The sequence below is a fragment of the Scyliorhinus canicula genome, chromosome 5 (assembly GCF_902713615.1).
Source record: "Scyliorhinus canicula chromosome 5, sScyCan1.1, whole genome shotgun sequence".
NCBI lineage: Eukaryota > Metazoa > Chordata > Chondrichthyes > Carcharhiniformes > Scyliorhinidae > Scyliorhinus > Scyliorhinus canicula.
The window spans coordinates 52239511-52255557 of record NC_052150.1 but is presented as its reverse complement, the minus strand read 5'-3'; positions in this window follow the sequence as shown (position 1 = coordinate 52255557).

Genomic DNA, 16047 nt, shown 5'->3' with positions numbered 1-16047 from the left:
GAACTCGTCGATAGCACGCATCGTGGCCTTTGCGATATCCGCTTTGATGCGATTAAAGGCCTGGCGGGCCTCCATCGACAGGGGAAACGTGTTGGATTGGATGAGGGGGCGGGCTTTGTCCGATTAGTTCGGGACCCACTGGGCATAATAAGAAAAGAAGCCCAGACAGCGTTTGAGGGCTTTGAGGGAGTTGGGAAGAGGGAGTTCCATTAGGGGGCGAATGCGTTCGGGATCGGGGCCTATCACTCCGTTACGCACTACGTAGCCGAGGATGGCTAGACGGTCGGTGCTAAACACGTACTTATCCTTATTGTATGTGAGGTTAAGGAGTTTTGCGGTATGGAGGAATTTTTGGAGGTTGATGTCATGGTCCTGCTGGTCATGGCCGCAGATGGTGACATTGTCGAGATACGGGAAGGTTGCCCGTAAACCGTATTGGTCCACCATTCGGTCCATCTCCCGTTGGAAGACCGAGACCCCATTTGTGACACCGAATGGAACCCTTAGAAAGTGATAGAGGCGCCCATCCGCCTTGAACGCGGTGTACTTTCGGTCACTTGTGCGGATGGGCAGCTGGTGATAGGCGGACGTAAGGTCCACCGTGGAGAAGGCTTTGTACTTGGCGATCCTGTTAACCAGGTCAGAGATACGGGGGAGAGGATACGCGTCCAGCTGCGTAAACCTGTTGATGGTCTGACTCTAGTCAATGACCATCCGGTTTTTCTCCCCAGTCCTAACCACCAGCACTTGGGCTCGCCAGGGACTGTTGCTGGCCTCAATGACTCCTTCCTTCAGCAGTCTTTGGACCTCGGACCTGATGAAGGTCCGGTCCTGGGCACTGTGTCATCTGCTCCTAGTGGCGACGGGCTTGCAATCCGGGGTGAGGTTCGCAAACAAGGAAGGGGGGTCCACTTTGAGGGACGCGAGGCTGCAGACAGTAAGGGGGAGTATAGGGCCTCCGAATTTGAAGGTTAAGCTCTGCAGGTTGCACTGGAAATCCAGTCCTAGGAGTGCCGGTGCGCAGAGACGGGAAAGGGCGAGGAGTTTGTAATTTTTAAAAACCCTCCGCTGGACCGTGAGGTCCACTACGCAGCACCCGGTGATGTGGACGGAGTGCGAACCTGAAGCTAGAGCGATTTTATGCTTAACCGGGTGAACGGGGAACTCGCAGCGTCTTACCGTATCGGGGTGGACAAAACTCTCTGTGTTCCCGGAGTCTAGTAGGCAGCTTGTTTCGTGTCCGCTGAGGAAAATTTACGTAGTCGCCGTGGAGAGCGTGCGGGGCCGCGATTGATCCAGAGTCACTGCAGCGAGTCGTGGCAGGAGATCTGAGTTGTCTTCTCCTGTGGAGTATTCACCGGTGGAGTCCTCCATGCTGACCCAAGATGGCGGCACCCGTCGGCCGCACGTGGAGTTGGGGCCCCAAAATGGTGGCGCCCGGGGCTCACATGTGGAGTCGGGGCCCCAAGATGGCGGCGCCCGGGGCCCGCATGGGGCGTCAGGGTCCCAAAATGGCGGCGTCTGTGGGTCACCCGTGGTGGCTGGGAGTGGGGGCAGGGTGGTCCGCGGGCCGCACGGGGCCCTGGGGGAGCGCGGGCGAGGGGGGGGGGCGGCGATCCATGGTCGCTGCGCGGAATAGCAGCGACCGACTTGGACTGGCAGACCACAGAGAAATGGCCCTTTTTACCGCAGCTCTTGCAGACTGCAGAGCGGGCTGGACAGCGCGGGCGGGGGTGCTTGGCCTGGCCACAGAAATAACAGCGGGGCCCCGTGAGCTTATCGGGGCGCCCCGTAGTGCAGGCCGGGGGGGGGGGGTCAGAATTGGGGGGGGAGAGGGGGGTTGCGTGCCACGCTGCCCAAGGGGCCGCCGCGCGGCCGGGGGCATATGTGCGGGCGTTTCGGTAGGCAACCTCCAGAAAGGATGCGAGGGTCTGTGCATCAGTGAGGCTTAAAGTGTCCTTTTCCAGCAGCCGCTGGCGTATCTGAGAGGATTGCATGCCCGCGACGAAGGCATCCCGGATTAGCAGTTCAGTGAGTTCTGCCGCAGTAACTTGCGGGCAGGCGCAATTTCTTCCCAGGACAATGAGGGCCCGATAGAATTCATCAAGGGACTCACCGGGGAACTGTTGCCTTGTAGCCAGGAGGTGCCACGCATAGACTTGATTTACAGGCCTGAGAAAATGTCCTTTCAGGAGATCCATGGCTGCGTCATAGTCCTGTTCGTCCTCAATCATCGAGTAAATGGCGGTGCCCACGCACGAGTGGAGGATGGGGAGTTTCTGCTCTTTTGTGGGTTGGCTGTCTTTAGTGGTGAGGTAACTATTGAAGCACGCCAGCCAATGTTTAAAAGTTGCTGACGCGTTTGTAGCATGCGGGCTGATGCGGAGGCAGTCTGGTTTGATCCGAAGCTCCATTTCAAAATTCTAGTTCGTTAAATTGATGTACCATCAATCGGACTCGAGTCGTGAAGAAGTTCCAAATATCAGGCTTTGATGAACTAGTTGAGTGCCCGGCAGTCAACTTACAGAGAAAGGCCGACTGCTGGCTGCTACGGGTTCTTATACCCCGTGTCGTAGGAGGGGTTACCGGCCTCTCGGCGAGCAGTCACATGAATAGCCTCAGCCAATTGGCAGAGAGACACATGACCTGCCTGAGCCAATGGGCAGCGAGTCCTCTGCACCAATGGCAGCACTACTCTGAGGTACCGTAAACTTCCTAGTCATACCACCACAAAGGGTTGTGGCTTTGTTTACTGAGACGAGGCACATAAAAATATGGATGGAAGTTTGAAATCATCAGCAGCATAATGATGTGTGCTGTGTTCTGCTCACAAACCTAAGGGAAACTGAGACTGGACCACATGACACCTTTCTTTCTAGTAATGCATGTTGCTAAAGGCATATTTGAATCAAAAAACCCTAACTCTGAAAGCTCTTTAAACATTTTGAATTTGAATAATAGGTCAGCTGAACCCCAAATCAAACTGGAGAATTTTGTGGACCTTTTGACAATATCCCTTTGACCTCCCTCCCTGTTTTATTCAATTTATTGTTCAGCAACTCCTGAAGCCATCCATTATAATCGCAACCTTCTCTGGCCTGATTTTATGATGAATTTGTTTGGTTATGGCTTTGTTAGGCAGTCCCTCTAATCGCTATCGATCCGGTCTACATTCTGGCCACTCGCCTTTCCCGTCTGAGCTAACTTGGTGCTGACCCTCTCAACGTGCTGTCCCACTCATGGAACTGACAGGCGACGAGCTGCAATCTCATCACAAGGGATTCCGTCTGCTTGCCATCTCTTTACTTGAGCATTATTTCAACCCTCTATCTTCAAAGCTTCCCTGTGCAGTGTTGCTCGTTCTGGGTGAGTGTGCTTAACACTCAATTTGGCTCTGTTTCGTTATTTAGCTTTGGAGTCGCCAGGTATTGTTAAGATACCGCCACAGGTTTCAAGGTCAAGTTCAAAGCAATAAAACCATACACCAATTAGTAAGTTCAAACAAGACACGTTTATTATATTACCGTAATCTACTCATCATGCATATAAAACTGTAAGACTAGGCTAATCCTACCACTAATAGGCCAAATACTTATCTGGATAATGGGACTGCCGGATCAGGGAACAACGGCTTCTAGCTTTGTCCTGGGTACGCAGGCTTCCAGTGGTTATGGCCTAAAGGGGTCAGGAGTGTCTATTCCCGTAGCGTGCGTTGTGACTTACTTGCTGGCGGCTTCTGTCCAGACCCCTCCTGCACAAGGTTCTTCTGCTGCAACGGCGTTCTGCTGGGAGGGCTAGCTGGTCAAGGAGAGGTCATTGCTGTTCATTACTGGGCTTTGAGAAGTCGTTGTCTATGAAACATTAACGGCGGGGGTCATAGGGGAAAAATGGTTTGCGTCCGCGCGCAAAGATACAAAAACAGTAACTAAAAACATGTAGTTCATCATCTTGATCTTCTTTTTTTTCTTCCTTCCGGCCTTTGTATTGCTGATCTTGCTCTGATCCTTCCTTCGAACGCTCGAAAGCTATGGGATCAAGCACAGTATCTGTCAATAATTTGTTTAATACCTGTAATGTTAGTGTATCTGTCCTCTCATTCCAATTGTCCCTTAAATGAATGGCCAAGTCACACCCTGTGACTGCCCTCATTTTTTTTTTTCAAAAGCGAATTTAGGACCAGACATACACCTAACAACTGTGCCACTGCTAGCCGTCCCGCAGGTTTTGTGATTTACCATCCGAATGATCCTGGATATAAATAGCATATGGAATGGCGGCCGAAGGGCTACCTTAAACAAAATGAAACCAAACTTTAGAAATGAGAAAAGTCGAATGAGTTGCGTATGGGCCACGACGGGTAAGATTTGGGTGGGATCCCTGGGTAGGGCGTGCTGTTCTGTATCCGAGCTTAGCTGACCAGAGGGGGGGTCCTCAGACAGGGCGGGTCCTCAATGCCGTTTCTCCACTGCCTGAGCGACCTGGAACGAACGGGCATGAATGTATTCATTGTTGAATTGCAGCCTCTATTCCCAGAATAGAGGGGCACCTAACAAAAGGGGGAGCCAAGATGCTCCTAGTGGGGTGAAGGGTGAAGCCTTAAGTTGGGCTCCAGACATTGCAGCTGAGTCAAGTTCTCAGAAATATCGGCGGACAAACTAACGTGCATGTGAGGTGGTCACAAGTTTTTCGGCTGAAAAGCGAGTGGCCAATCTCCAAATCAAACACTTAACATACAAACAAACGTCCAAACATGCGTGCAGGTTCCATCAGAAAGGACACAGGTTATCTCTCAAGCGGTTCCTCTTTTCACATCATCTGGACACCTCACTTCTCATCATTCTCTGTGAACAGGGTCGCAAAGGGGTTGCCAGGAGTCAGACTCAGAGTCATCCTCTTCTCCTGGATCCCATACCCTTGTATGGATCAGGCAAGCAATTTTAGCATTGTGTGACCGGGGGTCACTCTCGTCATTGCGGACAAGTCTCCAAGAATTGTCCCTGTGCCAAATCGTGGGGTCTAAATTTGAATGAACGTTGTCTGCGTTGTCATAGTTGGGCGGTGGGTTTGGGTGTGGGTCTGGAGTTTTAATATAAGTGATCTCTAAATCACTGTAGTCGGTGTCGGAGCTGGTGTGTGTGGTGTCTGTGGAATCAGGGCAGTAGAGAGGCGTGCTGTGGCTGTCGTCCAAGTTACAGTCGCTGTCTCTGCTGTGGCAGCTTGTGGGCGTTCCGGGGCGTGGTCTGGAGTCAGTGGGTGGAGTCGAGGTCGAGTCCGATGAAGAACTGGTCTGTGAGGGGGTGGGAGGAAATGTATCTCTTGTGGGCGGGGCGTGGTGTTGTGCTGCGTCTAGCAGGACATGGTGTGAGTGGTTTGACTGTGTTCCATATGCCTTTAACTGGTTAATATGGAACCACGCAGTCTTACCATTGGGGTACTTTATCCGATATACTGAGGGGCTGATTTTGTCCGAAATTGAGTACGGGCCGGAAAATTTGGGGGCCAAAAATGTGCTGGGGTTATACAGAGATAACATCACCTGTTGCCCAACCTGAAATTCTGTGGTGTGGACATTTTTGTTGAAACAGGCCTTGCTCTGTTACCGCCTTTTACCCAATTTTACCGCGGCTGCTAGCTGAGCCGACCTTACAGTCTCAACTAATTGTTTTACTGCTTTCTCGTGTGTGAGGGCCGTCACTTCTGGGCTGGTCATGTCGAATCCTAAAAGGAATTCTGAACCTTTCATAGGGCGTCCGGTCATGAGTATGTGTGGGGTGAAACCTGTTGATGCTGAAACAGTGTTTCGCATGAACATTAGTGCGAATGGGAGCACTGAATCCCAAGTTGAATTGTTCTCCTGTACTATCTTTCTAAGGGTCGATTTTAGAGTCCAATTCATGCGTTCCACTATCCCGCTTGATTGGGGGTGATACGCAATGTGAAAATTTTGTTTGATGACAAATATGGTCAGGACGTTCTTCATGACCTGTCCTGTAAAATGAGATCCCTGATCTGATTCTATACTTCTGGGGAGTCCCCATCTAGTAAAGATATGGTGCGTCAGGATCTTTGCGGCTGTCTTTGCAGTGTTTGTACGAGCTGGGAATGACTCTACCTATTTCGTAAATGTGTCTATGACCACCAGAACATATTTATAGCCATTCCTGCAAAGGGGCAATGGACCTATAAAATCGATCTGGAGGTTTGTCCATGGGCCATTAACGGGGCGAGTGTGGCTGAGTTGTGCCTTCTTAGAATACCTTTCTGGGTTATTCTGTACACAAATTAAACAATTCTCTATGTAGTGAGTTACATCGTCTTTTAAATTGGACCACCAACAGAGTTGTCTAAGGTGGGCTGTGGTAGGGTCGATCCTTTGGTGTCCATGACCATCATGGAATAAGGCAATCATTTGATTCCTGTCTTTCTCAGGAACCACATACAACTGGTCTTTGATAATCACACCCTCATGTGTGGTCAAAGCGTGTTTGAATTTGGCGTACTGGGCCACAAAGTTTCCTTTTAAAATGTCCCGGAGATTTGCGTCCTGCTTCTGTGCCTGTACTAAATCTTCTATGTCTGTCTGTGAGACCTGAACTGAACTCACAGGGGCGCTAGTTGGTGCGCTAGCTGGGGGTGTCCAAAAATGACCTCGCCTGGAACCTGCTTTAGCCAGTGCATCGGCTTTCATATTTCCAGGGGGGGATGATCGATGGTGGCTTCTAACCTTAATAATGCCATACATCCTATCCTTTGCCTTCTCCAGGATATGGTGGAGTAATGGGGCTGATGGAAGGGGCTTCCCGTCCACGGAGACAAAACCTTGTGTCTTCCACAGGGGTAGAAAATCTGTTAAGCTGTTACAGACATACAGACTGTCCGAATATATGTCTGCTGGGCTGGGGAACGAATCTGGGTGGTCCATTATGTATGCAATGGCCGCGAGCTCTGCTGCCTGCGCGCCTAAGTGACCGGGTAACTTTAGTGCTAACTCCTCTAGTGCGCATCCCTGCGCATCTACTACATAAATACCGCAACCAGTTATGCGTTCGCCATCTAAAACTGTGGATGAACCGTCCACATAAATCCGTAGGGGTGCACACGTGTCTGTGTGCTGGGGGCTCTGGCATGAATTCCCTATCTTCCTGGGGGCGTCTTAGCAATGAAGGATCCTGGGTTGTGTAGGGGGGCTACTATTTTGCATTCATGGGGTTGTCCTGGATACTGTAGGTTGTCCGCTAAAAATGTGTGTGCCTTGGTCCGTTTAACTGTTATGTCCCGTCCCTGTAACAGAAGTGTCCACCTAGCTGCTCTTATCTGGCTCACTGAACCGTCCTTCAGTCGTCCGTCTAAAAGTAACTGTGTGGGGATGTGTGCAGTCAGAATGGTGATGGGATTGAGTCCGGTAATATAAGAAAAGTATTGTACTGCCCAGAATACCACGAGCAGGTGCCTTTCGCAGGCTGAGAAACCTTGCTCCACGGTGTCTAACAGTCGTGAGGCATAATGAATGAATGAAATGAAAAGCCACTGCATAAGCCACTGGTTGTAGCTGCTCGTGCCGTTCCTGAAGGAGCACGGCCGAGAGGGTCAGATCTGTGCTACCTATCTCAATTGCATAGGGGGAGAGTGGGTCTGGAACTTGTAGCGCGGGTGCTGCGCTAAGGGCTTTCTTTAACTCTTCCACAGCCTCTGTATGCTGCGGAAGCCATTCCCAAGGGGCTCCTTTCTTAAGGAGGTCTGATAGTGGGGCTGCCTTGGTCGCAAAACCATCGATATGGTTCCGACAATACCCAGCCAGTCCTAAAAATGACCGGAGGGCTGAAACATTTTGGGGAAGGGGCAATTTGACGATCGAGTCAATTCTTTTGAACTCGCGTTTGCCGTGTGTGATGACTGTACCCAAATACATCACTTGATTCTCCAATATTTGGGCCTTTCTGGGGTTAACCTTACATCTGATTGAGTTCAGAAGTTCCAGGAGTTCAGACAGAAGCGTGATGTGCTCTGCCTTGGTGTCTGTCTGCAGTAATAGGTCGTCCACATACTGTACGAGACATTCGGGTCGGGTAAATTTTACTAGTCCATTTGCCAGCTGCCGGTGAAAAATGGAGGGGGAATTGTGGAATCCACGTGTACTGCTGTCCTTTGAATGTGAAGGCAAATTTGTACTGGCACGCCTTTGCCAATGGGATTGACCAAAAGCCGTTGCTAATGTCCAATACCGTGAAATATTTGGAGTGGAGTCCCCGTTTGAGCATGGTCTCGGGACTTGTTGCTACCATGGGGGCTACTGCTGGGGTAACTTTGTCGAGTTCCCGATAATCAATGGTCAGATGCCATGATCCGTCGGCTTCCTCACTGGCCAAATAGGGGCATTATTAGTCGAGGCTACTGTCCTAAGTACACCCTGCTCTAATAAGCTCTCTATAACTTTTCCAATTTCTCCCTCTGCTTCTAGGGGAAATCTGTACTGCCTTTGTGGTCTCGGGTCAGGTCCTGTAATTTGAACTTGTCCAGTCACTCTGCCGCAGTCGTGCCGGTGACTGGCAAATGCTGTCCTGTGTTTGTTCAGTGCTGCCCTAACCTGTTTGTCCGTGCTAAGCGTGGTTGGGTCAAAACAATAGTCGCCTACTGCGCTAATCCTGTTCGCATACTCTCCTACTGTGAGCGTTGCGGGTGCTCTGTCAGATTTCGCCATTCGCCAGACACACTGATTTACTGGGTCGAACGACAGGCTGTGGGCATTCATAAAGCCAATTCCCAGTATGTGTTCTGCTGTGCGGGGCAGATTAACTAAAACAACGGGGTGTCTGGTGGAGATATTCCCTAGTTGGATGGGTACAGGGGCTGTAATGTGTCCCTGCTGTGAATGACCTGTAAATCCGCTGAGTGTTATTGAAACTGTAGTGGGCCACGCATCTGCCTGTGGTGTACTGGAGGAATTAATGGTCGTGCGGGACCCTCCTGTGTCCCAAAGTAATTCTATGGGCTTTGCCCGAATTTTCGCCGTGACCACCGGTCTTCCGGATTGGTCCCAGAGGGTGTCACAGACCCAAGTGGGGGAGCCCGAACACCGTCAGTCCGTTCCGTCCACATTGGTCTGTCCTGACTGCGTCCCTATACTATGGATAGGCTTAGCTTTGTTCCTGGTCAGAGTGCCTGTCTGCTGGCCTCTCTGAGATTTCTGCGGGCTGTTGCACTCCCTAGCAAAATGCCCTAACTGTCCGCAGTTATAACATTCTTGTGACTCCTGTGGGGGGCTGTTCTTTCCCTCATTTACCCATGCGGGGTTTTGGTGCGTTCTTACTGCTTGGATATCTGCTGCAGCCTGAGCTTCTTCGGGGTTCTGTACTTTTACCTTGCCATGGACAGATTGCTCCCAAGTGCTGGACAATCTTTTCAATGCCCATTTCCCATTATGGGCCTCTTCTGAGGGGTCATAATTGGAGCAGACATTCTGTCCTGCATCTGTGACATGGGAGATGATGGTGCGGGTCCATTTAACCATATTATCGCGGGTTAAATGCGCGCGGTCTAAATCACCAAAAACGGCAGTGAAATTAATCCACAGCCTTCCGGTGAAAGCTGTGGGGTGCTCGGTCCTCTTCTGCCTACACTTATTTAGGCCTTCGACTGGACCTCCTCTGTTGTACCCTATCGCGTCTAAAATAGCTGTTTGCATCTCTTCAAGGGTGCCTCCTCCAACATTCTGTGGGTCGGGGAGGGCTGCTACTACCGATGAGTCTAAACTCAAAACTGTGAGCTTCACTTGCTCTCGCACATCCAGCCGTACATGGTCGCCTGCTCCTTCACTCGTGCGAAGAATTGGTGGGGGTCTGCGGTGGGGAGGAACGGGGTGATTTTCTCACACGCGTCCCTTAGTTGTGTTACGGTTAAGGGGGTGGTGTAAGTAACCTCGGGTGCGCCTTCTGTGGTTGCTTTTCGTTGGGTGGTGACTGGGTTCATTGGTGCGGGTGCTATCTGATCTGTGGGGGGTTGGGGCGCTTTCCTTTTCTGTTGCACTGCTGGCGCACATGTTCCCTGAACATAGCGCTGCGCTGTCTCACTTAATTCCTGCCAATATGGGGCATTTTCTTCATCTAACTGTGTCCCAAATGTCTCTTGGAAGCCATTCTGCACAGAAAGCAGAGATTGCAGCTGCGCAATCTGCTTCCTACATTTAGTGTGGTCCACTGTGCTTTGCCTTTGCTCAGTGGTGGCAGCATGGAGTGCCCTTAAAGCTGCCTTTAGGTCGCTACACTGCTTCTTCAGTGTCTCTACCTGCTTTTCTGCTTCTTCTCTTATCAAGACTGCACGTTGCACATCTTGATAGGCTTTTTCATATTGAACTTGCGAGCTGCTCAGATGGGCTAGACAAGACTGATGTGCCCTCTCGGCATCATCCACCTCTCTATCCTTATCTGCCAGTCGTTGTCTCAATTCTATATTCTCCTTTTCGATGTCTCTGACATCCACTTTGCTCATTCTGTTCTTCTGCTCTAAATCTGAATGGAGCGTCCTGACGACCTCATCTGTGCCTCGCAATTGTGCCAAGCAGGACACAATTGCCATCGGCTTACGTGCTTTACCTAAACTCTTCTTGTGATTTTCAGATAGGTTCTCCCACCAAGTATGTCCTATACTCCTGGGACCTGTCTCCTCATTCACACAAAACTCACTCCAAAGTTGGCCATCCTTTCCCTTTGAGGTACTTCCTGAGTTCCAGCTCCCACACGAGACACTGACCTACTCTGCTGCTGCTGGTCACCGCGACCACTAACTGCTCTGTGTTCATGAGGCGTTCCATTGCCTGCATGGCCATTTCTTTTTCTACTATGCTCTCTTAAATTTGGAACGAGGGATAATAAGGCAATGCTTATAAAATACGGGTACGGCTTTCGCTATGTTCCGAATTATAAAACTCCCGACAGTTTGTCGCAACAAATATCTCTCGGTTTTACCTTACAATCCTGTTAGTTGCGCATGCAAAAACACACTTCCGAATTATGAGTATTGGTTTGAACTACTTGAACACTTGTGGTTTTTCCTTTTCCCAATTGGATTTCAGATTCAAATTTCTGGGTTCTCTCGGAGTGGTGGGGCCACTTCTAGTCGAGTCCCGTCGGATGTCGCCACTAAATGTTGCTCGTTCTGGGTGAGTGTGCTTAACACTCAATTTGGCTCTGTTTCGTTACATAGCTTTGGAGTCGCCAGGTATCATTAAGATACCGCCAGAAGTTTCAAGGTCAAGTTCAAAGCAATAAAACCATACACCAATTAGTAAGTTCAAACAAGACACGTTTATTATATTACAGTAATCTACTAATCATGCATATAAAACTATAAGACTCGGCTAATCCTACCACTAATAGGCCAAATACTTATCTCGATAAGGGGACTGCCGGATCAGGGAACAATGGCTTCTAGCTTTGTCCTGGGTCCGCAGGCTTCCAGTGGTTATGGTCTAAAGGGGTCAGGAGTGTCTATTCCCGCAGCATGCGTTGTGACTTACTTGCTGGCGGCTTCTGTCCAGACCTCTCCTGCACAAGGTTCTTCTGCTGCAACGGCGTTCTGCTGGGAGGGCTAGCTGGTCAAGGAGAGGCTGACAGAGAGAGCGAGCTGGGGTCGGGGTCTCTGCTTTATACTCCTCTCAGGGTCTTGCGCCCACCTGGGCGGACCCTCTATACTCTTGTAATCGATTGGGTCTCTCCCCAATCGATTGATTTGAATTCCCTAATAACGGGACAGTATCTCGATCACTGGGGCGGTTCTTGGGACTCATTGTTTTGGGCTTCTTTGGCACCGAAAAGTCTAGCCTTCCATTCAATGTATCGGTTAGTGCTAACGTGTCTTTTGTGCCTGGGGATCGCCCGGTATCGCCTCATTAATATGCTAACTGTTTCGGGTTTCAGCAACAGCCAAACTGGTTTCTGCAGCAGTCCAAATATACAAGCGCTTTGCAAGCTGCTTGCTTTTTACAACCTGTCCAATTTTCCCTGCATTCCTTGCAATCTTCCATTTTGTGTTTGGGCAGTGGTCATCCCACACCACCCTACAATTTCAATACTGACATTGTGAGCTCGTTGAGGTCTGACCAGAACATGGAGGGTTGTCTCGTGTCATGTAGCATGATCCAAGGCTATTCACCATGTCGTACTTGTACTGAATCCGGCTGCCACGCTCACCACCGCTCAACAACATGTTGAGTTTTTATAATGGTATTAAGGCACCAATCACACATAAGAGAATGGGTAAACATGTTGTGGGTTCATGTTCCTCCCTGAGGGAGGAAACAAGAGCACCCAGAGGAAGCCTGCGCAGACACGGAGAGAACATGCAAACACCACAGACAGTTATCCAAGGTCGGAATTGAACCTAGGTCTCTGGTGCTGTGAGGCAGCAGTGCTAACCACTGTCTCCCGGGCCGCCCTTCCTCATTATTTGAGCTTGCTGAAATTCAGCTTTCACTTACTGAAGTTCACTTACACCAGAAGATTGGGGGGCTCATCGAGCAAAGGTGCACGCCAATTATGTCATCAGGATTTGCAAGCCATTTTTACCACACTGTCTCCAACTGGATAGTTAAAGTTGTCAGCAGCCAAGATCCGCGTCAGATTTAGATGAGCGATATTTCTCAACCTTTAAAAACTCCTAAATGGGCCAAGTGTAGGAAGAATGCCCAGCCTGGCCCTACACAGACATCACCAGCCTTCCCCTGCTTTCTCCCTCACTTGTGGACTTGCTGAATTTCCTGCAACCCCCCCCCAACACTAAATACTTATTCACTTTAATGCCACTGTTTTTGTGGCTCACCAGTTTACAGGAGAAGGTGAAAATAATGCCAATATAATTATGTCCTACAGGTGTCACATACAAATAGCACAACGCTGCTTTCATAATCAGGTGACCTTTTTTGACAAAACATTACATCACAGCACCATCTTGTATGTTTACGTGAATAAGATTTTTTCAACTATAGTCCAAGAATGTCAAGGTCCCTTTAAATTCTTGTACTACATATATTTATAGTTAAATTAAGGGTGGTGGAGAGGGAAAAGGAGGAAGGAAAACTGATTAGATGGGCAAGCTCATAACTTGTGGTATATTTGAAGATGCACATTGTATAATTTTTATCCATGTTCGTTCCATTAATTCAGGAAGAAGCGCATTTCAAATAATCATAACCAATGAGAACTTAAGGATGCAAAATATATAGGATATAAAATGGTCTCTCAAAATGTTCAGCCAATACATTTGATTATCCAGCAAAACATTTGGAAATGTAAAATGCTGTCAGTTGAGAGAGGGTTTATCATTGGCTCCTTAAATTTTTATAGCAAAGAGAAACAAAGTCTAAATATAACCTCTATCTTTCTGAATGTTGGAAAACAAATAAAAAACGTGGGCAGGAGTCTCTGTAGCCCAACTCCAAAATCAGGATCGGCAATCTGGTGGAGAATGGCTTCCGATGCTGGAGTCGGGGTAGGCGCCAGTTTGACGCGGTCTGTGATGCTCCGCTCCCTCCAAAACAGCACCATTGGGACACGCACCGCGCGCGGCCACAACAGCGTTGGGGTGTCATCAGTTGGCCCACCCACGATGCTCTATCCCTGATGGGCCGAGTTCCTAACGTCACAGGCCACGTGTGGTCCCAGCAGTCAGAAACCTGGCGTGCCGGCTGCAGACAGTGTCCAGCGCTGCCACGCTCGTCCGGGATCCGTGCCGCTGCCCAGGGACTTCTGCTAGGGCTGCGGAGAGTGGTGGGGGATGGACAGGGTGTGGGCTGGTTAGAGGTCCAGCACGGCTGGCGCGACCAGTGTCAGCCCTAGGATCCGATGATTCTCTGGTCATTTTCCGCGCGATTCATGACCGTTTCACACGGCACCGGTGCTAGCCCCTCACCGATAACAGAATCGGTGAGGGGTTTGCACCGATTTTCCCGGTCATGAAATTCCCGCGGATTTTCTGTTCGCGCCGGCACCTAGCCTCAAGAATGGAGAATTCCGCCCACTTGGTTTAATCTGGCACCTTTCCTGTGTTGTCCTTCAAACTGAACCCAACTGGAGGTGTGCCCTAAGCTCACAGAAAATCAGGATGTTCTCCCCGTTCTCCTGTTTGATATTTTTTCCTCAAAATGCTTATATGTGGGTGATTGCTGTGTGCAAATTTGCTTCTGCATTTGCCACAGAGTTTGCACTTGAAAAAGTATTTAATTGGCTGTAAAGGCTTTAAAATGTCCTGAGATTGCAAAATGGCGCTATATAATTATGCAAGTCTTTTGTTTTCAAACAGAGTGGCAGCTAGGAAAGAAGATGGCGGCATCAGCCTAAAACAACCAACGTGCATTTCTTTCCTGTTTTTAAACTTATTGTAAATATAGAGGCAGGCTGCCTTTAAATTCAAATTTCCATCTATCTGATTCCATAAAACATTCCATTACTAATAGTCCATTGGTCTAATTCCATTCCGATTCTCTTCCCGCACTAAGTGGTGCACTAAGGCAGACTTTTGTCCCTTTCCATAGCTCGGAATTCCTGGAACAGGTCACCAGGGGCGCCTCATCTTGAGGGGCGCCACTCCACATCAAGCGTGTCTAACCAGAGGTCTCTCCTGCTCTTAATGTCAGGCATTGGTGTGATTTGCAGGTTGACACACTCAACCTGTTTGGATGTGTTATGAATGCATCTGCCTTGGCCATCAAGTCCTGGGGTGGGACTCAAACCCAGAGCTTCTGGCTCAGAGGCACCCATTTGCCAAAGACCTTCCCATTGGTCTAATACCATGACCAATATTCAATAATTTCATTCTCAATATGTCACTGAACTGATATCATTACCTATACTCCACTGCTTTCATACCATTGCCTGTGTTCCATTGACCTTATACAATTGTCCGTATTTCACTTGTCTGCTACCATTGCCTATATTTCACTAATTTGGTGCCATTGCATATAATTTACTGGTCTTTTATCATTATCCGTAAACCACTTGCTCTGATCCAATTTTCAATACTCTTCGGGCCTAATTCTGGTACCAATATTTCAATGGTGTGTTAATGTTACCAATATTCCACTCTATTGCCACTATTCTTTTACTCTAATACCATCAGTCCGATTCCATGAAAATGTCCTGCTGATCTGTTGACATGGCCAATATCCCACTAGTCCAATACCGTTTACCACAGAACACAATTATTCATGTTCTAATTCTCATCAATATCGCACTTTGTCCAGACTCATAATTTACAGAATAAAACCAAAAACCTTTCTCTATTGTGCTGCAGCAAAACAAAGGGTGCTTAAAAGGCCAAAATCGAAGGGACTTAGATTTCTTGGAGGGTTGTAGGGGGGGCTGACAAATTGCAGGAATGGGAGAGGGTGAAGCCATGGAGCAATCGAACATGAGAATTTTAAGCATTGTTCAATCAGGTGGTCAGCATGAAATGATCGGTGAGCGCAAAGGTGAATGGGACATGGTGCAGTCTAGGTCACAGGCAGCAGAGTTTTAGATGGCCTCAAGTGTAAGCAGGATAGGAGGCAACATGTCATGTATATTATAATTATAAATACACCAATCGCTCATAAAGGATTGTATAACCACATTGTGGGTTCATTTATTAAAACTGGGCACTTGAGAACATTTATACAGAGGCATAATGTTTGAGGGCATCAGAGCCTTGTGCCCTGCTGAAAGCAAAACTAAAACTAGTTGCATGAGAGACTTCTAGTGATGTCATGCTGCAATCCCTTAATAGGCATATCATAACACTACAGACTTGCAGTAGAAGTTATTTTTCTAGTAATTTGATTTTTCAGGATGCCTCCTGTCAATAGACGTGCCTTAGGTTGTGATATGTGGGGTGGTGATCAGACTCCTGTTATAGTTACACATAAAATATCTCAATGGAAACTTTGTGATAAAGATATGTATAGATTTAGATTTATTATCACGTGTGTGGTGATCTCTGTATGTGCATGTGCATAAGGGGTTAATGTGTAATCAGTAGCACCACATGATCACTAGAGGGCCAGACCAACAGGGGTATAAA